We start from the raw sequence: 10,347 nt of genomic DNA on the forward strand, positions 1-10,347 counted from the left end.
AGCGTGCGGATAGCAATGCATTTTGTCGCCATGCAGTCATAAATGTAATACAGATAAGAGGTTCCGTAAAAAAGGACCGGCAACGCTAACCCAGCAGCAGCACACGTGATGGAACAGGAGGAGGCGCAGGAGGAGAAGGCCACGCTTTCAGGCGCAACCCAGGCCTTGCATGAGGACAAGAAGCGTGCGGATAGCAATGCATTTTGTCGCCATGCAGTCATAAATGTAATACAGATGAGAGGTTCAATAAACAGGGACCGGAAACGCTAACCCATCACAGATGTTCATTGTTCATGTTACTTGGTTGGGGTCCGGGAGTGTTGCGTAGTCGTTTCCAATCCAGGATTGATTCATTTTAATTTGAGTCAGACGGTCTGCGTTTTCTGTGGAGAGGCGGATACGCCGATCTGTGACGATGCCTCCGACAGCACTGAAACAGCGTTCCGACATAACGCTGGCTGCCGGGCAAGCCAGCACCTCTATTGCGTACATTGCCAGTTCGTGCCAGGTGTCTAGCTTCGATACCCAATAGTTGAAGGGTGCAGATGGATTGTCGAACACAGCTACGCCATCTGACATGTAGTCCTTGACCGTCTTCTCCAGGCGATCGGTGTTGGAGGTGGATCTGCACGCTTGCTGTTCTGTGGGCTGCTGCATGGGTGTCAGAAAATGTTCCCACTCCAAGGACACTGCCGATACCATTCCTTTATGGGCACTAGCTGCGGCTTGTGTTGTTTGCTGCCCTCCTGGTCGTCCTGGGTTTGCGGAAGTCAGTCTGTCAGCGTACAACTGGCTAGAGGAGGGGGAGGATGTCAATCTCCTCTCTAAAGTCTCCACAAGGGCCTGCTGGTATTCTTCCATTTTGACCTGTCTGACTCTTTCTTCAAGCAGTTTTGGAACATTGTGTTTGTACCGTGGATCCAGAAGGGTATAAACCCAGTAATTGGTGTTGTCCAGAATGCGCACAATGCGTGGATCGCGTTCAATGCAGTCTAGCATGAATTGAGCCATGTGTGCCAGAGTCCTGCCAGAATCCTCATCATCCTCTTGTGAGCGTTGTGATAGTTGTGATGCGTCATAGTCGTCACCTTCTTCCTGGTCTGCTTCTGCTGACCATTCGCGCTGAATTGTGGAAGTCCAACGTGCACTGCTCTGGCCCTCGTCAGTGGTGGCATGAAATTCCTGCTCCAACTCCAGCTGTTCCTCCTCCTCTTCTTCGTCATAGCTGCTGGGGCCAGTGTTTCCTGAGGCAGATGGCCTGATGTTGGTATCATCACGCTGATCGTTTTCTCCTTCAGATTCCCCCAGTTGCATCATGACAGCTGTTTCCTTGATTTTCAACATTGACTTCTTCAGTAAACACAGCAGTGGTATGGTAATGCTGACTGAAGAGTTGTCACTGCTCACAAGCAACGTGGATTGCTCAAAATTTTGGAGTACTTGGCAGAGGTCCAACATGTTGGCCCAATTGGATCCACAGAAGCTTAGCAGCTGTCCGGATGCGCCTCGGTACTGCGCCGTCATGTACTGGACCACTGCACTCTTCTGCTCGCAAAAGCGGGCTAGCATGTGCAGCGTAGAATTCCAGCGCGTAGGGACATCACACAGCAAGCGATGGTGGGGGAGATTGAAGCGCTCCTGCATCTTGGCGAGTGCCCCCGAAGCAGTACTGGAATTTCTACAATGTTTGGCCACTTGTCACACCTTCAACAGAAGATCGGCCACGCCTGGGTATGTCCTCAGGAACCGCTGAACTACTAGGTTCATCACGTGCACCAGGCAAGGGATGTGTGTCAGCTTAGCCAACCTTAAAGTGCGAATGAGATTACTCCCATTATCACACACAACCATGCCCGATTTCAGGTCCAGCGGTGCCAGCCACAAATCCATCTGTTCCTTTATTCCCCTCCAAATTTCCTCCCCTGTGTGCTGCTTATCCCCAAGGCAGATCAGCTTCAGCAACGCTTGCTGACGCATGCCAACAGCTGTGCTGCACTGCTTCCATGATCCTACTGCTGCTGGGTTAGCGTTTCCAGATGAGGTACAGCTTTGAGATGCGTTAGAGGAGAAGGAGTCAAAGAGGTAGGTGCTGCTGTTGTTATCCAGTGGGAGGGATGGCGGTGCAGCTGTTTGCGGCGTGGGCAACACCCGCGCTGTAGCGGGGTGAGGAATCGCTGCCAGGCTCCACAAGGTTCACCCACTGCGCGGTAAGGGAGATGTATCGACCCTGGCCGAACGCACTCGTCCAGGTGTCAGTGGTGAGGTGAACCTTGCAGGCAACGGCATTCTTCAAGCTTCGGGTTATTTTGCTGACCACGTGCTCATGCAACTCAGGCACTGCAGAGCGCGCAAAGTGGTAGCGGCTGGGAACCACGTAACGTGGGATGGCCACTGACATCATGCCCTTGAAGCTGTTTGTCTCCACCACTCGATATGGCAGCATTTCGCAGGCCAGAAGCTTGGCTATGCTGGCTGTTAGTGCCACGGCCCGGGGGTCATTTGCTGGCAATTTCCTCTTGCGCTCAAACATCTCCGAGACAGACAACTGAACCGTAGGGCTGCACACTGAAGGGCTGTTGGTTGTTGTGTTTGATAAAGACTGGGAGACCTCAAGAGTACTATTCCGGAAAGTGACAGTGTCAGCGTCGTCTGATGTTTGTGAATGTTGTTGTGAACCACGCAATGGCTGGGCTACTGCTGCTGCTGAGGAGGGTCTGGTGGTGAGTCTGGTGACACCAAGGGAGGCAGTGTTGCTGGTACCCTGTCCTGCCGCATTTGCCCACAGAGTGGGATGTTTGGATACCATGTGGCGAGTCATGCTGGTGGTGGAGAGGTTGTTAATATTTTTCCCCCTGCTCAGGCGGGTCTTGCACACCCTGCAAATCACCATGGTACCATCCTCACTGCAGTCTTCAAAGAAAGGCCAGACTTTGGAGCACCTGCCTTGCTGGCGATTTCTGTTTTCGCCTCTTTTGCATCTCACTTGAACTTCCACGCTTGTGGTGCCTGAAATTTCGCGCCGCCTACCTTGTGGCACAAGGCAAACTCGTGCAGCAGTGGGTTCTTCAACAGACTCATCTGTGCTGCTACAACGGCGAAGTTGTCCTTCAGATGCAAAATCTGGGTCTGTGTCCACATTGTCCAAACCCTCCTCTTCCATCTCCTCAAACTCGTCATATGTGATTGTGGGCCGCCGCCGTGGAGTAGAGCTCCCCAGAACAACCTCTGCGCAGCTCACTCCAACGTCGTCTTCCAGATCTTCTCGGCCGACCTCCTGCAATTGAAACCCCTCCTGCCCAACTTGCTCTGGGATTTGGGTTTCAAAGTCCTCGGACTCGCCTTGCATTTCAGTGCGCGGTGCATTTCCCACAGTAAATGGTTGTGAATCCGGGCACAACATTTCTGGCTGTTCAATTGACCTTTGAAAGGTGGAAGTTTGTTGGGCTGGGAATAGCTCCTTCGAATACCCTATTGTGTCTTGAGGAAATTCTTTGGACTGGTTATTTGGCAGTTGTGTGCGTGGTGTCGCTGCCGGTTGTGTCAGCTTTGTGCCCACTGGCTCCTTGTAACTGGCTGAGGACTCGGACCTCGTGCGTGATGTGCTGGTGCTGCTTAACCCACTGCTGGATGCTTGAGAGGTCATCCAATTAATTATCTGGTCCTGTTCTTTTGGATTTGTGAGGGTTGATTTCCTGGACAACATGGGCGGTATTGAGTGGGTTTTCTTCGGTGCTCCACTGTGGCCTGTACGTGAACCGTCAGGGGAAACACCTCTTCCCTTGCCCCTCCCTCTTTCACAGGATTTCTTCTTCATTTCACTTATCCTTAAAGTACACGCTGACTGGCAGCAGTACAGTGGCAGTACAGAAATGCTATATAGTGGTGGGTGAGCGGTGTACTACTATTCCCAGCAGCGACACAGAGCACAATGCTATACAGTGGTGGGTGAACGGTGTACTACTATTCCCAGCAGAGACACAGAGCACAATGCTATACAGTGATGGGTGAGTGGTGTACTACTATTCCCAGCAGCGACACAGAGCACAATGCTATACAGTGGTGAGTGAGTGGCGTACTACTGTTCCCAGCAGCGACACAGAGCACAATGCTATACGGTGGTGGGTGAGCGGTGTGCTACTGTTCCCAGCAGTGACACAGAGCACAATGCTATACAGTGGTGGGTGAGCGGTGTACTACTATTCCCAGCAGCGACACAGAGCACAATGCTATACAGTGGTGGGTGAGCGGTGTACTACTATTCCCAGCAGCGACACAGAGCACAATGCTATACAGTGGTGGGTGAGCGGTGTACTACTGTTCCCAGCAGCGACACAGAGCACAATGCTATACAGTGGTGGGTGAGCGGTGTACTACTATTTCCAGCAGCGACACAGAGCACAATGCTACACAGTGGTGGGTGAGCGGCGTACTACTATTCCCAGCAGCGACATAGAGCACAATGCTATACAGTGGTGGGTGAGCGGTGTGCTACTGTTCCCAGCAGCGACACAGAGCACAATGCTATACAGTGGTGGGTGAGCTGTGTACTACTATTCCCAGCAGCGACACAGAGCACAATGCTATACAGTGGTGGGTGAGCGGTGTACTACTATTCCCAGCAGCGACACAGAGCACAATGCTATACAGTGGTGGGTGAGCGGTGTACTACTGTTCCCAGCAGCGACACAGAGCACAATGCTATACAGTGGTGGGTGAGCGGTGTACTACTATTCCCAGCAGCGACACAGAGCACAATGCTATACAGTGGTGGGTGAGCGGTGTATTACTATTCCCAGCAGCGACACAGAGCACAATGCTATACAGTGGTGGGTGAGCAGTGTACTACTATTCCCAGCAGCGGCACAGAGCACAATGCTATACAGTGGTGGGTGAGCGGTGTACTACTGTTCCCAGCAGCGACACAGAGCACAATGCTATACAGTGGTGGGTGAGCGGTGTACTACTGTTCCCAGCAGCGACACAGAGCACAATGCTATACAGTGGTGGGTGAGCGGTGTACTACTATTCCCAGCAGCGACACAGAGCACAATGCTATACAGTGGTGGGTGAGCGGTGTACTACTATTCCCAGCAGCGACACAGAGCACAATGCTATACAGTGGTGGGTGAGCGGTGTACTACTGTTCCCAGCAGAGACACAGAGTGGCAGTAAACACAATGCTATACAGTGGTGGGTGAGCAGTGTACACAGAGTGGCAGTAAACACAATGCTATATAGTGTGGGTGAGTGGTGTACTACTGTTCCCAGCAGCGACACAATGACTGGGGGGACCCTGGCTAGCCTGGCTGGAGAGAGAACTACACTGCCTGCCTACCCAAAGCTAAACCCACAGACAAACGGCGGAGAAATGACGTGGATCGGGTATTTATTTACCCGAACCATGTGACCCGTTCGGCCAATCAGAGCGCGTTCGGGTCCGAACCACGTGACCCGTTCGGTCAATCACAGCGCTAGCCGAACGTTCAGGGAACGTTCGGCCATGCGCTCTTAGTTCGGCCACATGGCCGGACGGTTTGGCCGAACACAATCAGGTGTTCGGTCGACCTCGAACATCACCCGCACAGGGTGATGTTCTTCAGAACCCGAACAGTGGCGAACACTGTTCGCCCAACACTAGAGTACGGCAATACCACATGTGTGACCCATTTTTGCAGCCTAGGTGCATTAAGGGGCCCAAAGTCCAATGAGTACCTTTAGGCTTTACAGGGGTGCTTACAATTTAGCACCCCCCAAAATGCCAGGACGGTAAACACACCCCACTGTCACAATTCTAGCGGTTTTATTTATGCAGGAAAAGCTGTCATGTGTATGTATATATAAATATTAATAATCAATACCGTCCTTCCAAAGAAATAAATAATTATTGTTAAAACCTGTAATATAATTTAATACTTTGAATTACATGCAAACTGCATTCTGCCAGTGATAGAGACAGTGAAACTTTTATAAGGTTATTTTAACTTGTAAGCTAGACAATTGTTTACATGTTTCTTTGCTTGAAGGCCAAGGCCAGCAAGAAAAGATAAAAATTTCCCAGACAGAGAAAGTCAAAATATGAAAGAGAGATAAAACAATAAGGGGTTTTCACAATTAGTTAAAGATGATTCAATGATGCCACCTGGCGGTTTCATAGTCTTATAATTATTATTAATAGATTGTTATTTATGATGAGATAGCGACATCTGCCGGTTAGACATATAATAGTTATTTTATAAGAAAGACAAATATATAGAAAATGATTTTATATTATTAAGATTTAATTTGCAATTATTTCTTATATGATTAATTGTTTTAAGAAGAATTATATAATAAGCTTTATATTTAAATGAGTATATTAGAAGCCCTGTATGTTTCAATAAGCCTTAAATTGCTGAAGGCTCTTACAGATCTGTGTACAGTGTTAGTGTCAGCCTGACCTGGGAAAGTAGAGACACATTCCAAAAACTAATTAGCAGAATGGGATATTATCAGAAATGCTTCATGAATGACATTGTTTAGTCTCAATGTCTGGGGCAGCCAGCAGACAAGATGGCTGGTGATGTCCATTTTTTATTAATTGCGTCAGAAATGACCTGATTAAAATGTGTAAACATTGCAAACCTACGTAGATTCCCACAATATAAAGTAATTAAGGAATTTATAAATAATAATATTATGACTTAGGTAATCAAAACATGATAAAGCATTGACGCACAAAGTTTTTAGCCAATCAGAACCTGGGATTCAGGGAAAGTCCAGATTAGGCAGCCATATTGCATCTAACCCCTATAAAAGTAGAAGCTGAAAGCTCATAGTTTGCCAAAGCCCAACAATCTCCTGAGAAGACACATGAAGCAGACGCTACCTTCCTACAAGTGGTTCTAGATGCTGAAGAGATGCCAGAGAAGGGGTAATATGCTTAATATTCTGGTGATTTACTTTAATAATTTTTCACCATTAAGTTTTGTTTAAAGAGAGTCTGAAGCGAGAATAAATCTCGCTTCATACCTCATAAATAGCAGGGGCACGTGTGCCCCTGCTAAAACGCCGCTATAGCGCGGCTTAACGGGGGTCCCTTCACCCCCAAATTCCCCTCCCCTCGATACACCCGGGGAGCGCTTCCTGGTTGGGGCAGGGCTAGCCGCCGCAGCCCTGCCCCACGCGCGTCTGTCAGCGCGTATCTCCGCCTCTCCCCCGCCCCTCTCAGTCTTCCTTCACTGAGAGGGGCGGGGGAGAGGCGGCGATGCGCCGCTGACAGACATGACTGGAGGCAGGGCTGCAGCCGTTAGCCCTGCCTCCAGGAAGCAATAAATCACGACCAAATCTGCGACCAAGTGTCGCAGTGGTCGTTTTGGGGGTGAAGGGACCCCCGTTAAGCCGCGAGATTTATTCTCGCTTCAGAGTCTCTTTAAGATGTTAGCAAGAAGTTTTTAGAAGCTATTTTGTATGCTATTTCTTTTAGAAGATTACTACTAGTTTTACACAACTATTATATGCACAGCTATTGATACAGATTAGACTACTTTTGATCTTATTCTACATAACACAACTGTTATATTCTTTTTTGAATGTACTTGGAAGATTGATGAATGCTTGGCTATAAAGGCCTTGATAAGATGAAATACTGTTAGAAGGAAACACTACTTGGAACTGTTCATATTTTGTATATATGCTGTATGATAAGCAAATACAATTTTTTATATAAAATCCTATACTGAGTGCTCTGATTTATTTCAAGGTATACCATCAATCTATAATTACTGTTATAGAGGGTTCAGACCCCACTATGCCGTATTTATATGATAGCAATTCTTTAAGGGCTGGTCCTTTACTGAGTTAGCAATCATGAAAAAGGCAAGAACCGCTCAGGTTTTTGACACCACTAATGACCCTATTTTGGAAAGTAGACACCCCAAAGTATTCAGAGAGGGGCATGGTGAGTCCGTGGCAGATTTAATTTTTTTTTGTCACAAGTTAGCAGAAATGGAAACTTTTTTGTTTTATTTTTGTTTCAAAGTATCATTTTCCGCTAGCTTGTGACAAAAAATAAAATGTTCTATGAACTCACCATGCTTCTTAGTGAATACTTTGGGATGTCTTCTTTCCAAAATGGGGTCATTTGGGGGGTATTTATACTATCCTGGAATTTTAGCACCTCATGAAACATGACAGGTGTTCAGAAAAGTCAGAGATGCTTCAAAATGGGAAAATTCACTTTTGGCATCATAGTTTGTAAACGCTATAACTTTACCCAAACCAATAAATATACACTTATTAGATCTTTTTTATCAAAGACATGTAGCACAATAAATTTGGACAACATGTATATAGAAATTTTACTTTATTTGAAAAATGTCAGCACAGAAAGTTAAAAAAAATCATTTTTTTGACAAAATTCAAAATTTTTTGATGAATATAATAAAAACTAAAAATCGCAGCAGCAATCAAATAACACCAAAAGAAAGCTGTATTAGTGACAAGAAAAGGAGATAAATTCATTTAGATAGTAGGTTGTATGACCGAGCAATAAACCGTTAAAGCTGCAGTGGTCTGAATGGAAAAAAAAGCTCTGGTCCTTAAGTGGCGAAAAGACTGTGGTCCTTGAGGGGTTAATATGAAAACTGAAATTGTAATTGTTGCTAATAAAATAATAAAGAGGGGAAAAAGTAATAGTAAAGATGTTCTATTATTCATTGTGCTGTTTTACATAAATGCAGCACATGGTAGATATAGCCAGAAATAGCAGTTGACTTATTTTATTTCCCATTCGTTCTAAACCCAGCTGCTTTTCATTGACTATATATTGGGACTGGGAGCCATAAAAAATAAAACTGAAAATGTTCTGATATTTGTTGTAGGATTTTTATTTTATTTATTTATTGTATTTATAAAGCGACAACATATTACGCAGAGCTGTTTTAGCATAGTAACCATTATACAAAAGTAATAAATAAAACACTCTATAATAATGTAAACTTATTGTTTTAATTTCACTATAGGGTTCATTCATGTAATGATCTATATATATAATAGAGTAAGTGCTTCAACCTTCAAGCAAGAAGAAGAAGTAGCGCCCTGCCCCCAGGGCCGGTCCAAGCAAGAAGAAGGGGCTGGTCCAAGCAAGAAGAAGAAGTAGTGTCATATCAAACCAAAGGCAAAGAGGGATAATTTGCATATTCAGTAGCAGTGCATTGTGGGTAACCACAAATGTTCACTTATAGCTGAATTATTGCAGATTTGCTTCTGTAAGAAGGGAAATTACACCAAGCTTTGCTTTTTTTAGTAGGAGGGCTTTTTTGGTCTCTTTTATCCTCCTATACAGTCTTAGTAGTTTGGGTCACCCTGAGCTGCTTGGTTACTCTGTTGTACTGGTCCAAGCCCTATCTCATACAGCCTTATCAATCCCTGCTGTGTACTAATGAGGACCAAATGTCTGAAATAGGCTGTCACATGTGGGTTTGATATGACTGTGTAAAACTTAAATCTATAGGCTTGCTTGACTTACCAAGGGTGAAAAGGAATAATTTGTATATTTAGTAGCAGTGCATTGTGGGTAATCACAAATGTTCACTTATAGCTGAATAATTGCAGATTTTCTTCTGTTTTAAGAAGGCACATTACACCAAGCTTTGATTTTTTTAGTAGAAGGTCTTTTTTGGTCCCTTTTATCCACCTATACATTCCGAGTGGTTTGGGTCACCCTGAGCTGCTTGGTTACTCTGTTGTACTGGTCCAAGCCCTATCTCATACAGCCATATCAATCCTTGCCATGTACTGAGGAGGACCAAACGTCTGAAACAGGCTGTCACATGTGGGTTTGATATGGCTGTGTAAAATTTAAAGCTATATGCTTGCTATACACCAGTGGTTCTGGATGCTTGCTTTGCTTACTTCGCTTCTCGGCCTTTTGGCTAAGATCAAGTGTAGTATCTGTTCTTGAGGTTTTTGGGAGACACGCTACTGGGAACCCCGGCCTGGTCACCCGGGGGAAGGAACCTTGAATGAGTTGAGCAGGGGGGATGGGAACCTCTGGTCCTCTAGTAAAGGTGTCCGTCCTGGTTCATAATTCTCAGGGGCTGATTGAATGGTTCTATACAATGGTCGAGGCTGAATGGCTGAGGGCTTTGCTTAGGCGTACTGCCCCTGGAAGTGGCGCTCCAGGTGCACCTGAAAAAACCTGAGATGTGGCAGATCTCAGGCGGAAGTAGGGTGCTTTGGTCTGTACTGCCCATATGCATCGCCAACTAACGCAGCTCCCCGGCCTTTTGGCTAGGGGAGAGTGCGGAATTTTTATCACTCCGGCCGCAAGGTCAGGGCCAGCTTGCTGGCACCGGGGACTTCGGTTCC

General features: G+C 46.3%; 1 pseudogene; it reads left to right on the plus strand.

Annotated features, from left to right (window-relative positions):
* The first annotated feature begins 9,891 nt into the window (after positions 1-9,891).
* Positions 9,892-9,961, plus strand: LOC137505822 (U2 spliceosomal RNA; annotated as a pseudogene).
* Positions 9,962-10,347: the final 386 nt, after the last annotated feature.

This window comes from Hyperolius riggenbachi, chromosome 4 (genome assembly GCF_040937935.1).
Source record: "Hyperolius riggenbachi isolate aHypRig1 chromosome 4, aHypRig1.pri, whole genome shotgun sequence".
Classification (NCBI taxonomy): Eukaryota; Metazoa; Chordata; class Amphibia; order Anura; family Hyperoliidae; genus Hyperolius; species Hyperolius riggenbachi.